The sequence below is a fragment of the Ursus maritimus genome, unplaced genomic scaffold, assembly GCF_017311325.1.
Source record: "Ursus maritimus isolate PB19 unplaced genomic scaffold, ASM1731132v1 scaffold_20, whole genome shotgun sequence".
Lineage (NCBI taxonomy): Eukaryota > Metazoa > Chordata > Mammalia > Carnivora > Ursidae > Ursus > Ursus maritimus.
The window spans coordinates 12496934-12524064 of record NW_024424453.1 but is presented as its reverse complement, the minus strand read 5'-3'; the positions used below and the strand labels follow the sequence as shown (position 1 = coordinate 12524064).

The 27131-nt window shown below is 38.2% G+C and overlaps 1 long non-coding RNA gene across 1 annotated transcript; it reads right to left on the bottom strand.

Annotated features, from left to right (window-relative positions):
• On the bottom strand, positions 1-27131 carry LOC103677782. Its single transcript, XR_572520.2, has 3 exons — positions 26875-27131; positions 19216-19297; positions 1-1604 (listed from the first exon to the last, which is right to left on the bottom strand). It is a non-coding gene; the product is annotated as an uncharacterized LOC103677782 (long non-coding RNA).

Below are 27131 nucleotides of genomic sequence, written 5' to 3'. Positions count from 1 at the left end.
TTTATTTTTATATTCACAATTGTACTTTGTGAGTTCATAGGTCAAGCTTTACTGAACAGTAAAGTAAAACAGTTAAAAAGCTGAAATGCTATTTTACATACATACAGTCAAGGTCTTCTAACTGTCACCAGCCAAGTTAAAAAATACCCCCAAGCTGGTGGTAGCTGAATGTTATGTACTTTTTTGCTTCATCTCATGCCTCTAGAGAATAGAGTGTGATAGTTGGGTAATACCAATACTGAAACCTGTCCCAAACCTCAGCAAAAGTGCAAAATAGATTAAATTTGCATTTGTTGCTAGGCATACTCTCTTACAGATGGATGTTATCATCCATCCTCTCCTCTTTAAAGCCCTCAGCTGTCCAGAGTGGCTCCTTGAAGTGGGGAGCCATCTACTCTCTTCACAGAGAGATTATAATCTTCAAATTCTTTTCCTGACTTTTCCCATCTGTAGTTCTCTTTTTTTTTAGAGACTCCTCTGTACTTTCAGATATTCCAGATATGATCATTGACAATATGTTAGTACTAATATATTAATACAGGGGTCAGCAAACTCCTGCCTTGGGCCAAATAAACTCCTGCTTGTTTTTGTAAAGTTTCATTGGATTGCAGCCATACCCATTTGTTTAGTATTTAGTCCTGTCTTTGGCTGCTTTTGCTCTATGATAAGAGAGTGACAGAGACCACGTAGTCCACAAAGTCTAAAATATTGACTATCTGGCCTTTTACATAAAAAGTTTGCTGACCTGTGTTTTGATCTGTCCTTTGTGTTGGGACATAGGCATAATTTAGGTGGTAATTGATTTGAAAGGGTCCTACTGTGTGACAGGTATATATTCCTCCTCACTTTTATTTTACAAAGGCATTTTAGAAACAACGCATGAAGCAAAAGTTGTGATAATAGTTTTGAGAGCAAACTTATAAAATGCAGAATGCTGAAAGCACAGGTATTTCAGCAAGCTATCTGACAAATAGATCATGTTATACCTATAATTGAGTGTGACAAATATTGGCTAACATACAGCAAAATTAGGTGAATTGCATAAACATTATTTTCTAAATAGTTCATGTGAACCCAGCCAATGATCTGGTGGTGTACTTTAGAACCCCATCTTATTAATTAAATAGTTTTACTAAAGACTACTACTGTAATGACTTTTTCAGATGCTGATCAAACCTGTAAATGAAAAATTAGAGAGTAGTAGATAGTACATTGGCTGAAAAAATAGCGATCTTAAAAGCTTGAAACAAGGGGCTAACTATGCCTAGATGTCATCCAACAGGAATTTAATCAAAAGTCCTAACTGTGGTATACAAAACCCATTTGTACAGCTATAAAGTAGGAGTTTCACGGCTTGGTAGCCTGGGTAGGAAATGTGTTAGGATTTAGCGGACAGTAAATTCAGTATGATTCTGCTTTGCATAGCAATCGCCAAGAAAATTTAATTATATTATTATGTATTTATCAGAAAACATGTCTAGAAGGTGGGTGGATATAGGCATACAATTTCCAGATAGTGTGCTGTGTTGTGTTAAACGTTGAACTTTCAGAGAAAACTTTCACAAATTGGAGCCTGTCGAAAGGAGACCAGCCAGGTGAGGAGCCTGAAATTAAGTAAAAAAATAAAAGCAGTAAGAAAGGGACCATAGATAGTCCCTGACTTAAGGTGGTTAGACTTAACAATTTTTTTTAACTGTGTGATGGTGCAAAAGCAATACACATTCAGTAGAAACTGTGCTTAGATTTTTTGAATTTGGATCTTTTCCTGGGCTAGTGATGTTCAGTAGGATTCTCTCTCATGATACTGGGCAGTGAGCCACAGGTCCCAGTCAGCCCCACCATCAGGAGGGTGGTAACTTACAACAATTCTCTACCCATATGACCATCCTGTTTTTCACTTCAGTGCAGTATGCAATAAATTACATAAGACATTCAACACTTAATTATAAAATAGGCTTTGTATTAGATGATTTTGCCTGGCTATAGGCTAATGTAAGTGTTCTGAACTCATTTAAGTTTGGTGAGGCTAGATATCGATAGATATGGTATATTAAGTGCATTTTTGACAGGATATTTTCCATTTACACGGGTTTATCAGACATAACCCCATCATAAATTGAGGAAGATCTGTATTTAATCTGGTGTATTCAAATGTTTTATCTTCGGTTCAACATTAAATAAACATAAACACACACACACACACACACACACACACACACGGGAATAAAGAAACAAATAAACCATTAGAATTGTCTCAAAAGAGAATTAACTGAATTAGGTGTACATTCATTGTCGGTGGATGATAAAAGCAGACAATGAAGGGTCATTCAGGGTTTGGAAGTTAAACTAAATATTTCCTGGGATCCTTCCGTAGAAAATTCGAAAATTCATAATTCTTTAGATATTAGGTGCTGTGTTGTTGATGAGGCTTAAAGGAGATTGGGACATTCCCAATTCCTGATTCCTGGCTCCTACCCACATATCCACATTTGTCTTCCAGTAGGCCAGGTTTATGTCTTACAAAACTGGGGGTACTTGATCATTTCTTACCTACAAAAACAATTTCATGCTGCTATATCTAATAATATAAATGTTCTCCAAGCATGTTTTAAATCTTCCAACCTCTGGACATATATGGTTCCATTTCCCCAACATGAGTTAACTCTCCAGGACACCCTCTCTCCACCTCTGCTTATCTAAAGACTACCTTTCTTTTAAGGTTCTACTCATCTATGAAGCCTTCTTTAATGATTCCAACAGACTGACCGTATCTACCTCTGTGTATCTTTAAGATTTCTCACCCAGGACAAACGATATTGCTTTGTATGGTTATTTGTCCTTTCTTTTATCAGCCCTGATTCTGAAGAGGGTCATAACCCAGCTTACATCTAGCTATCACGTGCCTTCCCACAGACCAGGGGCTCAATATATAGCTTCTGATAAGGCCAGAAAGTCCAGAAGTGACCAACCACTCTGCCTCTGAATAGAACAAATCCTGAATGAAATGATATAATGAGATAATTCCTCACCGATTCTCTGACCCATGACTCACTACAAAATGTGATTATTATACAGTTCTCATACTCTGCAGTTACCAGAGACAAAGCTGAGCTTTGGTAGGTACATGCATATTAGGAAGGCTTTTGGCAGTGCTGTTACCAGGATTGTTTGTGCAGAATTATGAATTAAGCAGTTCTGCCAAGGCAGATCTAATATTCTTTTCTGCACAATGAAGTAAATCTTCAATTTCTACATTCACTTCCTTTTTCATCTTTTTCTCTCCCTGAAATTTGTTTTGCAAGAACATTTTAATGCATTTATCTCTTTCCCTCAGCTTGTGAAATTACTCATCCCTGGGATGCATAATTGAGAGGTGTCCTATTACACCCATGGGATTAGAAGCTTTATGAATCACTCCAACGTGAGAAAAATGTTTGTATAAGAAGCACTAGATTTATACGAAAAGGTACAAAGACTTTTGAATAATCCTGGCTCTTGGTTTGGGCAGGCCTACAAGGAAAAATTTCTATACATGCAGGCTGCAAATTATGTATCGTTGGCAACATTTAAATGTGAAAATGCCCTCATGCAGGCAGGCGCTTTTTAACTGGGAATTTACAGTGTACATTTTCATTGGTTTCTCCTCCTCAGAAACCTAAGACTTTGAAACATTGGAAGGGAATGTCTTTAAAACTGCCATCAGTGCATGGCAGACCTTTAAAATTGGAATTGCAATTTCCCCAAGCATAGGGACATATGTGGTGGGGGGAAAGGAATAATTACCTTTAAAGAAATGCTACTAGGATGAGTTGCCTGAGAGTGAATATGGAATGCTCTGCACACCTTGCACATGCCACGGCAACTTTTTAAAACTTGGATAGTTAGCTGTATTTTACTTGAAATCAGGAGTTTTGTTTATTAACCAGATGTTCTGGAGTTCTAGATTCATTGTGATCATTGTGTGTGTGTGTGTGTGTGTGTGTGTGTGTGTGTGCACATGCATTCATTGTAATTTAATTTACATTCACTAAAATTAGTTTTAGGCTCTCAAGAAAATTTTTTGAGAACACTAAGTGGCTCCTTGTTAGTCAGGCATCATTGGAATGTCACTAAACGACATTCATTCTAGTAAGGTCCTTTTAAATGAAATGGCTATACCAGCGACAGTGTCGGGCCTCAGAGAAGTGTGGTTTGTGGTTGGAAACCTTAAGACTTCTAGTTCTCTAAAAGGTACTCCTTTTCTCTCCATTTTCCTTCTGAAGTTTCTGAACTTATTTACTTTTTAGAAACTGCTTTCAGGAAACTATCTGAAGCTCTTTCACATAAATGGAAATGAATCATTGAATGTAATGTAGCTGAGTTCATTCGGGACTTGAATCCCATCTAATCCAACTCCTTTACAATTCCAAAGAAATGAAACATAGTCCAAAGAAGTTAAGTATGCAACCGAATTATTAAAAAGCTAGATTCATGGAAATTGTGTCCATTCCTTCTCATTGCTGCCCTTTGAAGTCTATTATAGCAAATATTCTTCCCTGTTCTGGGATGAAATCTTAGGCTGAAGGTATTGCTTTTCTGGTCGTTATTAGATATTAATGAATAGTGTAATGGAGTGTCTAAGTTTTCAGGCATTGTGAAGCTTAAAATCTGTATTAGTCAAGTTGGACTACAAGATGGATTGGGTGGCTTAAGCAACAGAAATTGTTTTCTTACAGTTCCAGAAGCTAGAAAGTCTAAGATCAGGGTGCTGGTCCGTTTTGTTTCTGCTTAGGGCTCTCATCTTGGTTTGCAGATGGCCGCCTTCTTGAAGTGTCCTGCTATGGCATGGAGAGAGATACCTTTTCTCTCTTCCTCTTCTTATAAAATCATCAGTCCTGTCAGATTAGGGCCCCAAACTTATGACCTTATTTAGTCTTAAGTACCTCCTAAAAGGCCTCTCTTCAACTACAGTCATCTTGGGGGAGGGGGGTAATACTTCAACATATGAATTTGGGGGGCAGGGGAACACAATTCAGTCCATAGCAATATCAAAGGTTCACTCTCTTATCTACTTCGGGAGCTAGAGGTTTTGGAAGGGATCAGCTTTGTTTGGCTTTACTCTATTATTCTTCCTGGTTTTTACATTCCTCCTCCACTCACAAAGCTGTTGCTCTTGTCTGTGGTGTGGAGGAAGGATGGGAAAAAAAAGAAGTGGTACCGTGTAGTTCTCTTAGCTGTCCATGCTTATGGGCAGATCTGTAAAAGTTACTGACTTCGGGGTATCTTTGGGGTTCTTTCAAGATATCTGCTATTATCAGAGATCCTGCTAAAGACTCCATACTGTATGATGTCTCCTCCAGTTGACTGTGTATGACATCTCCCTCTGTCCCTGCTTCCAAATGTCCCACAAAGACTCTCCCTGTTGTGTCACCTCTAGTGACCTTATTTGGGCTCCCCTTCCAGATAACTCAAATCCCATTTCCTTCTTTGGGGCCTCAGAAATATGTACCTCAGCCTGTGAGTCAGAAGTAATAATCAAAGCTAACTCTTACTATGTGCCAAATCCTCTTCCAAGCACTTAATGTATTTTAATTCATCTCATTCTCACAATACTCCTTTGAATTACTTCCACAAAGCCACGGAAAAATTAGTTGCACAACCACAAACACTCAGTTAATACCTGGTGGAGCTGAGATTTGAACTACAGCAGGAGTGCTTCAGAGCCCACGTGCTTAATCACTACAGCACACTGGAACAACCTAGGATGCCTCTTTCCCTCTCAGTCTGTCTCCTCACCCTTCAGCTGAGGCAGTTCCAGTCCTTTCCAAGCATAAGTGGGGAAACCCAACCAAGGAGCACATGCTAGGATCTGCAATGACCTCATGGGGGCCTGCCTCACCCATTTGTGTGGAAGTGGAGAGTACCACTTGTTCTCCCCCACGAGGAGGAGGAGAATAACCAGGACCCTAATGCCTCTAAAGAAATTCTCATTAATAAACTCGAACAGAGTCCACATGGTTTCCTGGGCTAAAGATCAAAGAACCGATGTTGGAATCCCCTTATTTGTAACTCCTATTCAGATGGCCTAGAACCTCTAATTAGACCATAGGGGTACTTGGTACCTGGTACTTTCAGCTTGAAGGTCTCAACTGAAAATTGCCAAGAGAGGAAATATCCCACTTTAACATTCTATTTAGTGAATTGTGCAGTATCACAAAAATAGCTAGTTGCAAAGCCAGAAAGAAAACTGTCACCTAGCTGGAAACAAATTAAGTTAATAAATCTCCAGAGAAACTTGCATTTTTTCAGAGATCAAAGATAAAGGGTAAAATGGCAATGGATATGGATATCTGTGGTGTGTGTAGTAGTAGTAGTAGTAGTAGTAGTAGTAGTAGTGTGTATAATCTGTCTGCAACCCATTTTCCCTTCTTCTAATAACAACCTGATTTTCTTTTAAGGAGCTACTCCATCCATACCTCCTGCTATGTGATGAAAGCAAGGTGTAACCTGTTCCCATAGTTCTAGGGATGGTTATATGAATTCAGTCCAGCCAATCATCAAATCTCATTTCTCTGCCCATACATAATAACTGGTAAAGAGATGTACAAGTGATGTGGTTTAGTATAGCGAATGCCTCCTTAGATGTATTCTGGAGCTTTCAGAAAATATGTGATTTATTTATTCTGGGCTTGCTAATCAGGTTGAATCTAATTGGTAGTCCATTTTGCCACTAATGAAGATAACCTACCTAAGTATTAAGCCAAAACATAGGAAAATAGTCCAAAAAGGGAGAATAAATCATGATGGCATAACTAGAAAGCCTGGATCCAGTCATGTCTGAAACTAAAGACTTGAAATTTTCTATTATATTGAACTAGTAAATTCATTTATGTATTAATTTATCAATCAGTTTGCAACTAAAAGATCATAATTGAGTATTGTTTTCAACATTAAGGAAAGATAAAAAGTTTTCACAGGAGCTATCATTCAGTGTTGATTGATTTTCCTGATACTTCTGAAGTCATATTTCATATGTAGTTGATTTCCCTGTGACTATGCCCCAGACACTGTCAATGCCCTATCTACATTTGGTAGTAACATTTGTGCAGAACCATTGGCTTACATATTTAATCACCTGAGATTCTTTGAGGACTTCAGGCTGTTAAAGACTATTCTGCTCATGTGCTGGTAGGCCAGACTATCTGGGCACTTTATGCCCCCTGGGAGCAGCTCTCAATTAAGGACTGTCAGAAGTTGGTAAATAAATACCCTAGTTCCCTCATACCTTATTTGAGATGACACACAGCCTACCAGAGATCCCTAGCAAGACTGAGCTACTATATCCACAAAGGTAGCCTGCTCAATAATAAACATGTATTGGCTTCCTTCCCTATCCTGATTCACCATTTTCCACTTCTTTATTCACTTCTTGAGATCATCTCCCAAATAAACGACTTGTACTCAGGGTCTGCTGTTGGGGAAACCCAGTTTAAGACACTTTTCATTAACTATTATGCCCTCCAACATACTTATATGTGCAGTGGTGATTATTCATACTATGACCGTACATGGACAGACCTCACTGTTCCTGGGCTTTTGAAACCACCTCAAGTATCTCTTCCCGCGTACCATCTTGAGAGCTTGTTTGGAGGTTCTAGCAGGGGAGCGCAGCTACTCGTATACCCTTGACCAAAGAACGGTCCTCCTCTATCAGGGAAGATCGTCCTCTTCAACCGAGTGCGCAGCTTCGGGAGGGACGCATATGGAGCGGTGAGGGAGAAAGAGAACACCCGCCTAGCCAGCCAGATCAGCCCAATCAACCCTGGCGATCAATGGGGTGACAGATGTCGCAGCCAGATCGCCCTCACATCGCCCCCTGTACCATCTTGCTGGGACAGGTTGAAAGCGAGAGAGGACTTCCTTAGTTGTATTCTTTTTCAGTTCTGAGGCTCTTAACCACTCAATACATGGGAGGACAGTGTCCTAAGACAACACCTTGTCCTCTCTCCCACAACCTTGCTAACTTGGCAGAGACACCAGGAAAGAAGAATGAAACAGGTAGCTCTCCTAGAGAAAGAAATCACAGAATTACCATGTATCTCTGAATATTAGAGGCTTTTCTCCTCGTATCTAAAGGAGGAAAAATGGGACAAGAATGGAATTTCCATAAGATTTATCATCATTCTGGACAATTTTGAAAATAAAATTTCTCCATAAAAATGAAGAAAAAAGAAAGTAAAATAATTACTACAAAACAACTGGTATAAACTGGGCCTGCCACATGCAACTATATTTTGCATATATCTTACCCTAGGTAAGATCCAAGGTAAAAAACAAAGAAACAGACTTCTTTAGCACAAAGGTTAGAAGTTGCCCCAAATACCTCTCCTAAGGAGGACTTTAATGGTTCTTAAGTGAACTGCCCACCCTTCCAGGTCTTATATTCTTAAAATTACCTTTCCACTTGCCAACATGCCTCCCATTTTACCATCTATTTTCTATTTCCTCAAAGAAGATTTATGTTCCCCAAGAATATAGCCACTTTAGCTGTCCCCAGGAACATTTGCATTTTAAAAGAGAAGTTTGTGTGATTATGGATTGTACTGTTTAAAAGAAATAGAGATAATGGGGCAAGTAAAACTTTTTAAATAATATGGAATAGATATTTGGGGTAGGAAAACTTTCATATATTCTGCTAAAAGAAAGAAATTGAGCTCCGGGTATAGAGGTTTTCAGTGGAGTCTCAAAATAGCTTCCTGACTGCTGTAGCTCTCTTATTCCATTCCCTGCTTTGTGAAGGGTGCCCCCTGGAGCTTCACAGGATAAGGCCCTGTCCTGGGGCCTTGTCCTCAGTACTTAGAGGGTGGACATGAATAGAGTCTATCTACAGAGACAGTTTATGTGCTAGGATTTGGGTACCCACCCTCTCCAAACATTATCTCATATTCTAATATGATCAGGTTTCAGAGTCATAGAGTAACTTTCTTTTTCCCTTGATGAGAATACCACTGCCTAAACATTTTTTATAAGTACATGCAGTGATTTTATCTGTGAACTCATAATATTGCCATAATCTCCCCCAGTTGTTGTTATTTTTTTCCATTTCATTGAACCAAGAAAACAGAAGCACATATCTGTGTGCACACATACACCTATCTCTATGCCCTTTAGACATAAAAATTTTCAAAACAAGCAAACGAATAAAGACAATTAATTTTGACTCTCAGTCTTACACATTGGCTGCTCAGGTAATGTTTCAAAATTTTCAAATATGTTTTTTTTTATCTCAGAAAAAGTAATAATCTTTGCCCTGAGTATATAACATGTTGGGGGGGGGCAGATATAAATTCTTACCAGAAGAAATTCAATGAGAAAAAACAAGTTAATTGTTTCAGTTAGGAATTGTTTCGCTGCCAGGAACAAGGAAATGACTCTAGTGACTTAAATGTGGAGGTTTTATTCTTTCACTAAAAGAAGTCCAGAAGCAGACCCTCTAGGATGGGTATGATGGTTCCATGCAGTCATCAGGAGCCCAGGCTCCTATATTTTTTGGTCTACCATCTTTAATGTAAGTCTTCAATTTTCAAGGTCAAAAGATGGCTCATGAAAGAAGTAAAAAGTAGGGCCCTTTCTGGGTTTGAAGTTCCTCTGATAAGCAGAGTATGACATAACAGTAAATGACCAATCTCTCTTAAACCTTTGTCTAATGTGGCTGTTTGCTAAACAATCACTTTTGTTAATGCTCAATCTTCTCTTGGGAAAAAAAAATGCTCAGTTTCTTCTACAGTTGATTTCTCCCTCTGCTTCTATCTCTAAGGTGATATGCAATCTGGTGGAAAAAATATGTGGCTTGGGTGAATTGGTGTCTCTGTCAGGGGAGTGCAATCCCCTAACTTCATTGTGGGTCTTTGCCGAGATCCATAGGTCTCCCATGCCCAGTTCCTGACATCCTGTCATCTAGATATCTTGCTGGCTCTCAAGGCCAAAGCTTGTAGCTATTGAACTCATAGCAATTTTTTTGGCTACAGTGAAGCATTGTATATCTCTACCTTCTTGATTCGGTTGCCTCTTAGCTCCTCAAATGCACCATCTTCCTATTCCAAATATAGCCTCCTAATTGGCAACCCACCAATGTCTCTGCTCTCAACTCAATGTCCACACTACACAGGAAATGAAAGAGGTTCTGGAGTCACCCTAGAAATTCTCTGTGTCTGACCATGACCCTCTGCCTTCTTAAATGAACCAGGCTGCCCAATGGTAGTATGAGATATCCCACACAGCAATCTCCTCCTTAGGTACCAAGAAGGGAAGTAGGGTAATACCTTGATATTACCATCATTTATCAAACATACTGCTTCTCTCTGGGTCAAAGCTGAGAGAGAGAGGTCTGGATATAGCATCTGACCTCTTGGAAACATTAATGTATTTTCCACTTTTGCCTTTCTAAATACGTGAACTCATAAGCTTGGCACTAATAGACCTAAAGTATCCATCTGCTGAAGGAAGATTAGAATTTATTACAAAAGGAAACCATTTATTACAGTGAGAATGAAAAAAGGAAGGAGATATTCTGCTTCTGATATGCAAATAGGATAATGCAGTAGAAAAGTGCCTTGCAAGCCAGGATATTGTCTTGAAAAATGACCTCCTAAACTTTTTTCATCTGTTTTCCTCATCCTTTTGCATTTCAATAACCAAGCTTGGAGAATCAGCTTCATCTGGAGGATCAGTTTTCACCCATTGTAGAGAATATGCCCCTGTATTACTAAGGCTTGAAAGGAGGTCAGAATTATAAGAGAGGGTGCATTTAGAGGGGAAAGTTCCCAGGAAATGGCAGGAAGAGGGACAGGCGAAAGATAACAGAAGAGGAGAGAAAAGAGATAGGGATTGGCTTGAAAGCAAGACTATCAGACATGTTTCTAAGCCCTGAGCCTTGATCATCCATAGCTACTGGAATCTTGGCATGCAGAGTGAGGTCCTGAGATGTAGCTTTCCTCATCACCTCTGATTTCTATATGACATAAAAAGGACATTGACATGGTTGAGAATCTGATGCGGAGTTTGGCAAACGGGATGGCTTTTGCAGAACAGGTGACTTTATAGAAAGAACTACAGAATAGATCACCATTTGGAGTCTAACTAAGCACCACAGCATGACATTAGAGGTGTCTGTGGCACTATCAGAGACTGGGTGGGGCTGACTCATCCATTTCTTTATTCCGTCCACTAGACTCTTACTAAACTGTCAGGACGACTAGGGTGTGCACCACCTCACCCCAACCTCAAATTGGTACGGATGCTAAGTGGATAAGCAACAACAGGTAGAAAGAGGACATCGCCCAGAGATTGAGGGTGGGGGCATGGGGGCAGTGCAAGCTGTCCCCAAGGATAGCAATGCCTTCCTGTCTCACCCTTCACCCCAGACACTTGGTTGTCACTTAAGAAGAAAAGCAAAGGAAAAGGGGTGACTCAAACGGAGCTATTCCTTTTTCCAGAGAAACTGAATGTTAATTACCTAAAGGAATTATATATATCTAATTGGGTTAAATTTTAAATTGGATTGGGTATTTAGTAATCTCTTTTCCCAATCCTTGGTGGGTGGAGGTTATCTTTGCTCTTCTGAGTTATAGTAGGAATTAGGTTTTGACTCCCATTATATTAGGATTTCTCTGTCATATATTGGATTCAAAATCCCATCCAATCACTTGCTCCTCCATTTCACCATCCTGGAAAAAGAAATAAAACAGGACATATTCTACAATAAAACTACTTTGGACTAGTATTTAAGAATAACCAAATCTGCCTCCAAATCCTCATTAGCTATACTGATGAACTGAGCCCAAGCAATGAAGAAATTTTCACAGCTATATTTAAATATTTAGCCTGAGGCCCACTAGGCCAAGGCTTTCTTGGGTTTTTTGTCCTTACGGCCTCCTCACCCCTTGCCCTATTTATATCTCCTAAGAGATGGACTGCATAAGCCTGAATGGACACATATGGAACAACCCGAACTCCGGGTTAGAGAAAGAAAAGAAAGGTACTCATATAAGTTTACCTATATTATCTTTATTCCTCCAATTAAGGACTCAATGTATTTTGGTCCCCAAGTCCTTAAAAGGGCCTGAAGGCATTATCTTGTAGGAGAGATAACAATGGCCCCACTTTGTCTCTGAGACCTAGCCAAGAGCGCTCCCTGAAGATTTTGGTTATTAGAGCAGTGTGGCGACATGGTCCTCTGCTTACTACCTAAGAACTTGGAGGAAAATTGCATAAGAGTTGAATCCTGCATATGACTTTACTTCAGATTCATAAAAAATTTTCCATCAAGTAAATATTTTTCCCACTTTTTTCAATGCTTCTCAATTGGGATATGACATGAGTTTTTACATATGTGGGAGTGGGACAACAAGTGTGAGAAATCTCCCACTAACATTTTCCCCCAAAAATAAAACACTTAAAAAGACTTGACTAAAAATCGCTATTAAATTCATATGAATTTATGCTAAAGCAGGACTTCAAAGTAATTTTATACATAAAGCAGGCAACTTCAAGCTATGGTCCCAAACCACCCCACACTCTCCACCCTGCCACTGCTCTCTCCATTCCTCAGAGACACATGCTGTCTCCAGCCACTGCCAAACTTCCTTGTTTCTTAGAGATTGGAAGCTTTGGAGTTCTTTGAATAGGTCCAAACTCAAGAGTGATCCTATTTAAGAATAGAATTCCTCTAGGGAAATTTTCTACAACAATAGTACAGTAATGAAGTAAGTCAGAATTTGAAGCAGTGTATGATCGTAGTGTACATTCAAGGCAATCTGACCTGCAGATTCATGATTCAAATTCTCAGAGGCAATCAGAGTTCTTTAATATTTAGATATGAATTATCCATATTTAACGCACTAAGCAGTACCAATTAGATTTTGAGAGAAGATTAAGAAATTGTACTCATATAAATTAATGTTATTATTTGGGCCTGATTTTGCGCGTGTGTGTGTGTGTGCGCGCGCACACCCGTACCCATTTTATCTACTCCAGAGTGAAGTTTGTTCTACGAGCTACCAGCTTGGTTAAAAAGCTTTGAAAACATGAGAGCAGTTCCAGTCATAACATTTGGACCTTCATTTCAATCCCATAATAGTTAGCTTAAGTAATGTCTAAATATTTCTTTAAGCCACAATATCCTATTTTCAGCAACAGACTCTAAATCATAATAGACTGTATCTGCTTCTTTCTGACTTGGAACAAGTCTCTGTGTGGAATGATTGTGAGCTCCTTTGAGATTTGTCATCTGTACCAAGGTAAAAAGTAAGACTGGCAAAAGGAAATATGTTTGAATCCCTTCTCTGATGGAATAGTTTAGAAAAATATCATCTATATGTTCTGTACCTGACCTTGGCATTTGCTTCACATAGAGCAGAAGCACCTCTGTGACTATTAAAAGGCCAGGAGCTGTCTTTGAATTTACAATGGTGTACAATTAAGGAGAAGCTATTTCAGTTATCAACATACAATAACTCAACTGGCCATAGTTAAGAAAGTGTATAAATTCCAAAGACATGCAAAACATCTGGCTTTGGATGCTTCTCCCTCTCCATAATTGATGTGTTAACTGTTCGTGGGTAACAGTACATACAGCACATTTTAGTGACATCTGTTTCAAGTTAGGGTTAATTGATTTCCATTTGTGTGTGTGTCTCTCCCGCCTTTTTTTTTTTTTTTTTTTGGCTCAAAATATATTAGAAAATACAGATCAGGGGATGAGGGGGAATGCATTTGCAGATAAGACTTTGTATTTCAATACATGTTATTAAGAGAGAAATAAACAGTTAATATGAAACTTTCTGGAATCTTGTACTATACAATGACTCAGTTGTGATAACTGTCCCTAAAAGCATAAATAAGACCTATTGAGTAATTAGGATGTCCTAGTCATTAAGCAATTACATTCATTATCTTTACTAATCACAAAAACAACTGTATAGGGCCAGCCTTTTCATTGACACAGTTTTCTGAGGTAAAAATTACTTGCCCAAGGACACAACTCTGGCAAAAGTAATAGCCAGGATTCTCACTTAAGTGGTCTGATACCAGAGCCAGCATTGTATAATTGTGCTAATGGACTATAAAATGCCATTGTAACCAAGCCATCATGTGGCATTGATAGTGCAGAGAAAAAAAATTAGAAAAAACTTACAAAACTGGCTGCCCTGCAGTCCAGAGGCCATCTCACAACATTTGACAAGTAACTGGGATTGAATTTTTATCCTGGTAATCTATGTGACTTTTCACAAGTCTCTAAATCTCTCTGAATCTGGGTTTCCCAAGGCAAATTAGCTATACCTGGCTGACAAATCCAGTAGGATTGCTATGAAGGTTCAGGGAGTTCATCTGTATTGAAATGTTTTGCATGCTCTAAAGAATAATTTTTCAAAGTGTTAAATCAAAAATTTACTTCCCAGAAATGGTAACAGATGTTCTGAGTGGAAAGAGTTTCCAGGCAAATTAGTTTGGGAAACTCTGCATACTGCCGTAAATATCCCCCGTGTAGAGGACATGTGTTGTCTTATTCACTCTCTGCCATCCTTTTCTGGTAAGGGATCCACACTGTGGGGCATTACTCCTCCTCCCACTCCACATGCAGCTGGTAAAGCTGCTATTCACCCAGGGATGACAGCAGGGCACACTACCTTCTGCTCTGGAATGTTTTAGTCACTGTAAGATTTGTGGCTTACCAATGTCTAAGGATGTGAACCCAGACCTGTTGGCGGCCATGGCCTGCCCCATAGTAAAATCAACCTGAGTAGAGACAACACAATTAAACTCCTTTTTAGGCTACTTCAATTTGGAGTTCTATTTAATATACTCTTCGTAAAGATTCACTATGAAAAACACTAGAAAATGCTAGCAGATTTCAATGAAGCATGGTTTGAAAATCAAACATATGAAGTTAATTTTTCTATTTTTATTAATTTAAGCCATAGTCACCAGATACTCAGTAGGAGAATTCCTGGGCTAGAATTACTTATAATGGTGTTGAAGAGAGAAATTAAGCATTAACAAAGAAGTTGAGGGGCACCTGGGTGGTTCAGTCAGTTAAGCGTCCGACTCTTGTTTTCGGCTCAGGTCATGATCTCAGGGTCGTGAGACTGAGCCCCATGTCAGGCTCCACACTCAGCAGGGAGTCTGCTTGAGATTCTTTTCCTCTACCTCTCCCTCTGCCTCTCCCTCACTATCTCTCTCTCAAATAAAAATAAATAACTCTTTTTAAAAAGAAATTGAAAAACTAGTTTATAGTATTTTTAAAATTTTTTGATATTCTGAGGATTTTTTTCCCCAGATGTTCTACGTAATAGTCCTTTTGTTGATTCTCATGACAATATTCTCAGCAGATCATTGATATGTGACTATCAATTGCATTTTCTGTATAAGCAGGGCCTGACAAAATGTTCAGGATTGTGTGAAGTCCCCCCAAAACCTATATCTTGCTGATCAATTTGTCAGCCATCGCATCATGATGATTTTGTGGTCTCAATATGATAATTGATTAAAACGTTTCAGATTCACTTACAATAATCTACTGGGGAGAAAAAGAGAGACAGAGAAAGGAAGTTTTCAAAATGAAAATGATGTTCTAAAGGCAAGGCCATAACAGCTTAACCTTATGACTATGTAATTTTAAACACTGAAATATTTTCAGAAATATAGATATTTGGAATGGTAAAGTTTCAGCCTCAGCCTAACGTGGCCTTCCTCTTAATTGGCTGAGTCTGCACATTCAATACAAGATACTGAATTAAATAGCACCTTCTGCTCCTGACTTGGCCTCACTCTCAACAGAAGCCATGAGCCTCCCAAGATGGTGATGGATCTGTTAGCATGCTTTCCACAAAAGTAACCGAGGATGCTGCTGAAAGTGGCTTAAACAAATTAAGATAATACAGTGACTCACAAAGATTTTATCATTGACCCAGGATCTGTCCATCTTTTCTTTCTAATTCCTCAGCTCTGTCCTCAGGCTTATCTCTTCCACCTAGATGTAAATTGGCTACACCAGCCCCAAATATTGCATCCTCACTCAAAAGGACTACAAAAACCCATATCTTTTCCTGGTGCCTCTTATTCACGGTAATAACAATTTTCCCAGGGGCCTCATGGCAGGCCTTCCTTTGGCTAGAATCACATCACATGTCCATCTCCTTTTCTATTATGAGAAAGATGAATAGATGTCTTAAATTAACCAGTATTAACCTTCCTTTAGTGGATAGAGTAAACTTTTGCTCTTTCAATAAAACCATGCTTCTGTGTGGACATGGAAGGAGTGGGAATAGGGAACAGCAGTGTTTACCACAATTCCCTTGAAAATAAAATTTTCCGCTACACAATTACAGAAAGAAAAGAATGATTTAAAATAAATTTAAAATAATCTGAGGAAAATTAAAATAGAAATTACTTTAAAAATTGTCAATAAATAAATAATATTGCATTTTATGTTGTTACCAGAAATTATGTTGAGGGAAAACGTATACAACTAAAAATCAAAAGGAAATGCTTGAAAAAAAATCTCTTTCTGCAGCCAAATTAGGGGGAAAGCGAGCTATATAAATTATCACAATTTTGTTGACATTCTTCTATCCTGCCTTTTGAAATGGGTCCCCAATTGGCATGTAGACAATATACTTGATTAGATTCACAGATTAAAGTTTTCTACAGTTAATTTGGCTACTTTATGAGTAGATTATGCACACACACACATATACATAATATATGTGTATATAAAAACTTTTTTGAAAGAACTGATACTGATTCTTAAAGAATCGGGAGAGAAGCAGAGCCCAATCTAGATTGATCTTGTTTATAAAAAACATTCTTTACAAGATGCCTTTTATACACACCTGTGAAATATTTCTCTCTCTGTAAATGAATGTGTTGGCGCTCTGCCCCACAGAATGTAGTAAATTTGAAATGTAAGTGTGGAAATGAATCCTTCCTAATCCCTTTCATTAAATCAGATGTTTCTATCATCTGACAAAGAAATGTTTGATAGGGGCTCTAATTGGGCTCCCCCATTCCCCCTCCAGGCCCAGTGTTTGAGGAGCAGAAGTTAAAAATGAGTGCCTCCTTTCAGATCTTAAAGCACAAGCCAGGCACTTCAGAGAGCAACTCACCCCAAGGGGGAGGATGTGGTTCATAGGGAGCAAAGGCATCAAAGCAGGCCCTGTGCTGTGTGCTCTCCTGAAACTCTGCCTCCCCCTGCCACATGAGCCGGATAGTCTTGCCTCCAGGACAGAAATCACTCTGCTTTTCAGAGCTCTCTCCACCATCACACATGGGCACATTCTCATATGTCTTTACAACTTCTAGGCCTGGTACAAATTTCCCATCAGTTCAGACTGCCTCTCATAGGCTTGCTGGTTAGGTGTCAGGGCTAAGGAGGTACAGAGAACCATAGTGTAATTTAAAAGAAGAATGATCCTTGGGGCGCCTGGGTGGCTCAGTTGTTAAGCATCTGCCTTCGGCTCAGGGCATGATCCCGGGGTTCTGGGATCGAGCCCCACGTCAGGCTCTTCTTCTGGGAGCCTGCTTCTTTCTCTCCCACTCCCCCTGCTTGTGTTCCCTCTCTCACTGGCTGTCTCTCTCTCTCTCTCAAATAAATAAAATCTTTAAAAAGAAAAGAAAAGAAAAGAAAAAAGAAAAGAAAAGAAAAGAAAAGAAAAGAAAAGAAGAATGATCCATGCATTCTTTCATTATTCATTTAGTAAGCATTTATTATCTACCAGGAACTGTGGTTAAAAATATCAAGAACATGTCTACACTTGCAAAGTGGTCCCTGCACTTGAGTACTTTCAGCTAGAGAGAAAAAAATAAAATGGTAAAAAGAAGTACATGAAGGTTAAGAGGTGCCATGAAAGATCTACAATGTATGAATAGGCTACCAAGGAGGAATTCTCCCTGAGGGGTTTAGAAAATAGAAGGTTGAAGGATGATATTTTGTTCATAAATAATATAGGTACATTGGGACACATGGGTGGCTCAATCAGTTCAGCATCCAACTCTTGGTTTTGGCTCAGGTTGTAATCTCAGGGTCATGGGATCAAGCCCCAAGTCCAGCTTCACACTTAACGTGTGGAGTCTGCTTGGGATTCTTTCCCTCTTCCTCTCCTCCCCCTCCCTCACTCTCTCACTCTTTCTCTCTTTCAAATAAATAAATAAATAAAATCTTTAAAAAGTAATAATAATATAGGTTTGCTATTCCACCATTACAGCGTGAATGCACTTTCTTCACCAGTGGATAACTCCTATCTCTAAATAATCAACCAGTAGACATGATACTGGATTTATTCAGTCTTGCTTGGTTGCATAGGTTTAAATTTCACCTTCTCTCAAAACATTATTTTTAGTCACTAATTTTACAGTCTGTTCTTAGCTCTTCTGAAAGATGATAAAGTACTGCAATAATTATTAATGAAGAGTTTTCTTTTATTATTCATTTAACAGAGAGAAAGAACCTAAGCCCACACTCAGTGCATGCATGAGATCGTCCACCAAGGCCTTTAAAAGGCTTATGTAAAATAAACTTGGAGTCTGTACACTGAATCATCTGGTGGTGAATTGAAGTGTATGTTGTTTAAGTCCTATTTACTCTGCAGGCACCTTTTTGACTCACTGCTGTAAGTATATATAAAACTCTAGAGCTAAGATAGTTTTAAGTTGTCATCTGCACGAAGGAGGGCATAATCTATGGATCATTGCCCAGACAGATAGTGAGAACTCAGCCTGTCCTATGGAAGCTCAGTAAAGGTGTTAACTGTAGCTTGGTGAGCCAGTAGATGAGCTAAAAATCCTTCTGAATTCTCAAAGGGGCTTCTCAGTGGGGAAGAGTAAGTCAGTAAATAACTCAATATTTATCCCAGGTTCTCACAAATACTTGACAGCACTGTATTGTCTAGACTAAGAACTTAGCTAGTCTTTCAGGTCCCCAAAGTCACAAGTCTTCAGCTCTAGAAGGTCCAGTTTCACTCATTGCCACTCAGTGATAATCCTTAATAACTGAAGGTCTTTTGCTGCTACAGCTTTTTCTGCAAACTTCTATAGACTCATCAGCAGAGACCTGAATGACATGTATTTCTTCACACTGATATCTCTCAGCATACTTGTGGTATGCAGCAGGATGCAAAGAATTCAAAAAATGCAAAGAAATGAATGGCCTAGAAAACAATGCCTTGGGCTTTGACTTACCCATTTCTTAATGTTGGGGATGGAGACTGAAAAGTGACGATCATGAAAGAATCCGCTTCAGTGGAGAGGGTTCTAGGAATATCTAAATAAGTCAATATGAAGTTCAATTTAGTATTTAAGAAACTACACTAGAAGACTAAACTTCTCTTAAAGGAAAACTTTGCCCGTTCCTTAACCATCCATCACATAACTGAGAATCATACGGTGTTCCTGAAATAAGGTAGACTCTAGAAGAGAAAAATGCCCTACAGTACTATTCCAATTAGATCTCTTTAATCCTTGAATCACTCATTCACTCAGGAAGTTTCTATTCATTCAACACTGACTACCTAATTTGGCAGTTCCAGTGAAAAATGAAAGTCTGGGCCTTGTCTTCAAAAAGTATTAAGAAACTGAAGATGGTGACAGCAAAGCATTAAATCAAGAGTGAGTCTTTTTAAGCGCAGGTCCCTGTATGGTTGCACATGTTCTGCACTCAGGAAGCTCAGGCCTTGTGCTCATTACCTGCTGGGCATTGTACCAAATAATACAGAAGACAAAATTTGAATAGGAAGTAGTTCTTGCCTTCAAAGAGCTTAAAATCTAGTAGGGGAGATGAGACATGTCCAAATCCATAAGTCAAGGATATCAAGGGTGGCTAATTACCTAAAATGTGTCCGCTGCTTAGATTAGAAGAGGGAATGGAGTTGCATATCTGTGTTTGCTCCTCAGGAAGAGTGACTCTCTAAGTGCAATTCCCTCTCTCACATTATGCAATGGTCACACTTGTCGTTTTCAGAATGTTCTTCAGTGCAGGTGAAAGCACTGTTCCTTCTGACTGAACTGATTTCCACCTAATCTTTGCTTGGCTAATCCTGCCTCTTACTTTAGATCTCACAGTATTACGAGTTGAGAAATCCCCAAATTTAAATTAGGTCCCCCTGTTTTGCTCTCGTGGCTTTCTGGATCTTTCCTTCTAAGCATTTGTCACAAATTTTTAATTTTATGTTTACTTTGGTGAGTTTGCTTATATTTACTGTAAGCTCTTCTTCAGTTGTTCACTGGCATCGCCCTCCTTCCTAGCGTGAGGCCAGGGACATGGTCATGCCTAATAGGTATTTGTTAAATAAATGCCTGTTAACTATCAATCCTGACAGAGGTAGAGGTAGGGGATAATTAGCTGAGAGGGAGAAAATGTAAATAAAAGGGCTGAACAAACCTACAAGTTATAATTGGAAAACAACAAAGAGCCCACGTTGGCTGTAGAGTGGGCTTGATTGATGGCAGGAAATAAAGGGATTGAAGCCCTTGGGGAGGTGGGTGGGGCCATATTTTGGAAAAGTCTGAGACCCTAATGGACGAGTTTGGGTGTAAGTATAGGTAATGGGGATGGTTGTCGGATTTTTTTTAACCCAATAACTTTTTTTTAGTAGAATATAAGAAAATAGAAAAGAGAGTAGCATTTGAAGCACAAGTGCTTCTAAGCAACTTATGGGCTTATTGGAGTGGGTTTTTTGGAAGAGGTGATTGTCTAAAGAGCAGATTTAAAGAAAGTTAAGGCATGAATCCAGATAGAGAGGATTTGGGGAGGACATATGGAAACAAATATGAAGACAAGAAAAACACTTGACATTTTTTTAATAGAGTGAAGTTAGTCATCTAACATGTTGATCTTGAGAAGCACTTTTTAAAACAAGCGTTCTCCTTTCTTGTAACCCCTTGTTGAATTAATAGAGAAACTATTAGCTGTAGTACATTTGCCTAAAATAAGGAACTTAAGTTGAGAAACATGTGTAAGCTCAGTCTACAATAACCACATACAAAGTTTCATTTTCAGTCATTTTAACTTACAGAACTACAAAGGGAGGCTGAATCCTCAATACTGTCACTTTTGGGGGTAACTTTTAAGGTATTATGAAGAAAATCACCATCTACTAGAATTCATATCACTCAGAAGCAGCTAAAGAGGTTCTGACATGGAAGTTTAAGCAGAAAAAAAAAAAAAAAATCCCACACCCCCCCCCCAAAATTCAAGACCCAACAATAAATTATAAAAATAAAATATGTCTGTTCTTGGAAAAGTCTTTTTATTTAAATTAGATGTATGAAACAGAAACCAAATAAGCCATTTTTAAAATACACAAAAAAATGTTGTGTATTCAATCAGCATCTATCAAACATATTTATTATAGTGCTTTCGAGTGTTGATGTAAGGCAAATGCGTAGCCACTACCTCTGCTAAAAGGAAACAAAATTCTAGATTAATGTGGAAGAGGAGTTATATCTCTGTACTATCCACGACAGGCTAGCATTTCACATCGTGACATATTGCTACTGAACATGGCATGTGAAGTTGAATGATAGTAAAAAGATTGTTGAAACTTAATGATTACAACACATGCTTTAAAACTCAAGGCTTCTATTACCGGGTTTATGACTCAGATGTCATTCCTAATAGGGTTATTTTTTTGTTGCTGTTCAGTTTTTAAACTCCTACTAGTTAATCTATGAAGATGAATCATAGCCTGCTTCAGATCCTTCATCCATTTTGAGACTTTCTTTCAAACTACCCAAATTATTAATCAAGGCAATGTATATTGGTGATTATTCACTCATGATTTCAACATCCATTAATTGTCTATAGTGTGACTAGAACTGTGCCAAGTGCAGATGATACAAAGAATAATAAGACAATGTAGCCCAAAAATAATTTTCAGTGCTCTGTCTTCTGCTTTGATAATTATTTGGAAGAATATTAAACATTTGGTTCGTCTCACCTTGTAAAGTAACAGTAAATATTTTCCTTCTCACACTAAGCAGCTAATACATTCTATTTCTGTGGTTTGAATAAAGCAAAATAGGCACCACAAATAATGTAAACAATATTCCTAGATATCTTTTCATAGCTCTGGAGGGAAAAGATTGGTTTTGCTACAAGCTAGTGAGGAGAGAGATGAAGAAGAGATAGCCTTCTGCAAAGAAATTCTCTAAATGGTAGTAATTGCATTGAGTTCACTTTTTTGCACTTAATATTTGTTCATTTAGACATAAAAATTTTGCAAAATGTTTCTAAATTCCCCCTTGGTTTCTGGTAAAAACAATGGGTGTAGAAGGCATAAGGTCTGTTTGACCTTAGAAGAAATATTCGTGGTCCAATAAAGGAGAAAATTTGTTGAAAAGGAATTTTATTACGTGGGATGTGTAAACACTCAGAAATTTTAACGAGCACCAGCATCAACGACAGGAACATCAATCTTTAGAGAAAGGTGGAGCAATTTGGTTTCTGAGTGCTTAGTGTACAGTTTGACTACTGTTTCCCACATCTTAAAGGAGCGTATAGGATTTTTGAGCAGGAATGTTAACAGCTTCCCCGACTTGGAAAAAAAAATTGTGAAAGAGAAACAAAACCCAGTGAAACAAAGCAACATTTACAAATATTAATCTAAATGAAACATCCCCCTCTTCTCCTTTTCTATTGTTTTAGGAGCATATTCATACTTATTTCACACTGACAAGTCATGTTAGCAGTTGAAGAAGGCTGGCTGCACTTGGTGTTTGTGTTGGTGTTATAAATAGGTATAGAGGAGACAAAACTCTGCTCTGTAAACCAAAAAGTGGTCGACATCAAATATGCCTGTGTGATATAGGCATAACCCTCAGTGGTCTTAAGCGTTTACATACTGCTTAAATTCTCGGTTACTTTAAGGACTTGGTTTTAGGGGTTTCTGTTTGTTTTGATTGTTTCGGTTAGGTTTGGCTTTTGTTTTTGTTTTGTTTTTATTTTTTAATCTTTAAAGTGAGTCACCGCTTCCTAACAAAAGAGAAGATTAAACTGTTAATGTTTAAACATTATTATGCGCTCTGCTCACCTCCCTGGAAATCTTGAGGGTGCGGTAAACAGGGAACGGATTAAGGAGAAGCTTGTAAAGGCATAAAGACATGCTTTGCGCGTCAACTTTCCGAGATTATTGCAAAAATGAACTCTCCCCCCATAGGCTAACCTGAAACATTACAAGGTTGTTGAAGAGCCCTGAACAAAGCAATGATGTCAAACATCACTGTAAACAAAAGCTGGATCTGTGGGGGTTTGGGAGTAGGGTTATTATCAAGAAAGCTGAGTGCTAGCATTGGTTCAGCTACTGTCTATAATACAGATTCTCAAAATGTGGCAAGTAATCCTGAATGACCCATTCAAACATAGATTGCTGGGTGCCCCATCTGCAAATTTTCTGTTTCAGTAGGTCTGGGGTGGGACCCAAGAATTAATAACAAGTCTTCAAGTGACCCCCCCGCCCCGCCCCGCCCCGCCGTTTCTGATGAGACCATCGAAAGAGGGGTTTGAAGGACATCAGGACTACCGAAGGAAAGTAAATGTAGGAAGTGGCCACAATAGAAAGCAATGGAGCCTGCAGTAGAGAGAAAGAACGCCCTGCCCCAACAGCATTCAGGTTGGAAAGAAAGTAATGAGTGCTGTTCTAGCTAAACTACAAGGATATGAGCCTGATTCATCCTGTTTGCTTCTGGCACTCAAAGATCGTTTAGGGTCCTTCTATATCCTACTGAGATTCTAAGTACTCTCAATACAAACTTGATGATGACTTCATTAAATTTGGTCTCTGTGTTTTGGAGGCAGACAACTGAAGTTCGTGGAGAAAATGAGAAAATGGTAAAAGGAAAACCATAGTGAAACATCTCAGTAAGAGGGAGATTTCAAAAATAATTACACAGACTTAGGAATCTAGGGATAGGCAGCCACCTGCTAATGGAAGCTCAGGAACAACTCGTCTAAGTCCGGGGCAATGAGTAGCACATTGTAATATGTGGCTCATGGCTTGGCCACAAGGAACAGGGAACCAACATTTACTGGGAGCCTACCGTGTGCTATGATCTCTTCTAGGTACCCTTTGAATGTTTTTCTCATTTATCCTACAACTACTGTAAGGTGGTATTATTAAAACATTTTAGCGATGAAGAATCTGAAACTCAGAAAGGTTAGGAAACATGACAGATGTCACATATTTAGTAAATGTGGGATCTGGGAACTGTGGTCTGTTTTCCTCTGATGGCCATTTTGTTTTTTATTCTATCACTGCCTTTCCCTCAGCTGGAGAATTGAGAACTCTGAGAGGTCTGTCTCTGTATCAAACCCCTCCTCGGTTCTACTTTTCTGAGAATAAATGACCAAATTCCCCTTTCTCGTACAAATAACACAGCTACTACCATCCTCGAAGACAGACTATCCTAGAAGAGAGACCATATGTCAGTTATGTCATGTAAATTACTGTGGAGAAAGTGGAGTGAAATGCAAAGCAGAAGTTTTGAGGGCCAGCTAACCTCGATGAACAACCTAGTTTCATTACTTGCTATCACTCTGTTTTTCTGGGTGGCATACCCAGGGTGAGGTAAATCATATCTAATTTATATGAGGATAATCAGACCAATGTGACACAGCTGAGAACCAAGTGACAGAAGCATAATTCCTGCCATCTTGCAGAGTTTACAGAAATACTGGTTTCTTCTGCTTTTCTCTGACTAATATTATAAGCCCAAACACTCAGAAACTGTTTTTGCTACTCGTTAGCAGCTCTCTCTTGTTTTTCTCAGCAGTCCCTTATCTTAACTCTTTTACTTTTGTTTCCTGTTCTGCTGGTCTCTTCCGCTTTGTAGTGCTTCTAATCTTTCAGGGAGCAAAAATGTCTTTTGTCTCATTACCTCCTTAGAAAATACACACTAGCCAGATCGTAACATTCTCTGGAGAAAAGATGCTGTCTGAATGCAAAGTTTAAGCAGCCTGAAATTGCACATGCATACTCATATTCCCCAATTTAGTTTTATGTGTATATTCTACAAAATTAGTTTTAATCTTTCCTGAGTATAAAAGTAAATATGCTAATTGTAGAAAATACTAAAAAAAACAGATATTTATTTTAAAAAGGAAAAATCCTCCAAAATCCTGCAACCCAGGAAAAAGCCTACATTGTTAATATTCTCAAATATTTTCTTACAGGTTTGTATTCATCCTGTGTGTCTGTATGTCTATGTGTTTATAATTGAGTTCCTGTGGCTTATTTCACTTGAAATTATACCATATTCTTTTCCCCTGGTCATTATGACTTACTAGCAGTTTTTAATGGTTGAATAATGTTTATCATATGGCTAGCCCTGCCTTCTATATCTGTTTGTTTATAGTCTCCCCATGAAAGAAGCCACAATATAAATATCTACTTAAGTCACCATTGCTTGAAAAATAGGACTAATGAGAATGCATGTCCAATCTCATAATTGTTTACTTAATAATTTGGAAAAAGTGTGGAGTGTACAGCTATAGCTTTGGCAACAGAAGAATTAAAGTATCAAAAATTCAGTTATCACACAGTGATTCAGGAATGGTTTTATAAATTCATGTTATATTTTATTATTATGAAAATGTTCACTGACATACCATTTTTGTTATTCTTTGGAAGGCAATCAGCTTCTATAAATACCTGTTGTGGCAACTAAGAATAAAGATGACTTTTGTGTCTTTATATTTCTATGATATAAAAAGTATTTTTCAAGAAGGGAAATACCAGTTCCTAATCTTATACAAAATAATACAAATGATAGATGGATAGGGGTTTATATACTCACTGAAAGAAAATTTGAGATTTTAGATTGTAATTCTTTTATTATTTCACATTCCAATTGCTCTATGCAGTCTTTATTCACCCCCGCTGTATGAATCCAGGCAATTTTTCATTCAGTGACTCTCAGTTTTCTAATCCACAAGGGCAGTTGGACTAGATTTCTTAGGCCCATAATAGCCCTAATACCATGAATTTCTGTGTTCTGAAATGTTAATTGATATGATTTCTAATGTCAAAGCATAATAAAATTATAGTAAGCACCTTGTTTTTGAGAATGGAAAAGAATATGCTTAAAAAGATTTATTAGGTTTTTTTCAGATATGTTGTTACATATTATATTAAAATTTAAGAAATTAAAAAAAATACATAAGGTATCATGGTTAACTAGCCACTGATTACATAGAACCATATTATTGGTGTTTCCATAATTCATTATAGCAATCATTATTAAATATTTATTGAGTTCTAACAAAAAACTCTAGGAAGAGTATAAATCCAACTGGCCAGTGACCAGAGTCTAATTAAATAGCTCTAATCTAATACACAATCGGGAATAGGCACAAAACATGCATTTTCTTAAAAAAACTTGTTTAGTTAAAAAAAGAATCCTATTATCAGAGCACCACTAGCTTTAATAAGACAGCCATTTCAGTAAAGGACAGCCAATGGAAATATTCCTTTATCTGGTAAGATAAAGGGTTGCATAGGAAAGTATGCATTACCAGAATTTTAATTGTTTTGAGTATTTGATAGCATAAAATTTTTTGTGTTGGCTCAATAAACAGATTCCATACAAAGTTATTCTTGAGGAGTACTCTAAGAGTTGCAATCTTACCATACAAAGGCAAATTATAAAGTGCGTACTTGTTCCCAGTGCCTCTCTGGCTTCTTTTTGACTCTCACCCAAATCAATTAAAAAAATAAATAAATAAATATCAATCAATTTTCATTTTCTTTGGTTATATCTAAATAATGCCAATATATTTGACCAAAACATAGGAGAATCAGAGCTTTTGTTGGAATTCTGTAGAGGAATGCCTCCTTTGTCACTTACCTTCGTCACGTGAACGCAGCAGGGACCGGAGGCGTGGTCAGAGTGGTGACGGAGATGACCAGAGAATCAGAGAATCACTTCAAGCATGACTGACCAGAATGGCTTCTACTCTTCACTCCTGTGTTAACGATTGCTCAGACTTTTTCAAGAAATGTGTAGAAACATGTGTGAGGCTCAGCATGCTTCTCTTATTTTGCTGATAAAGACTCTCTGGCATTAGCCAAACAGGCTTCTTGGAACAGTGACCATTTTTAATG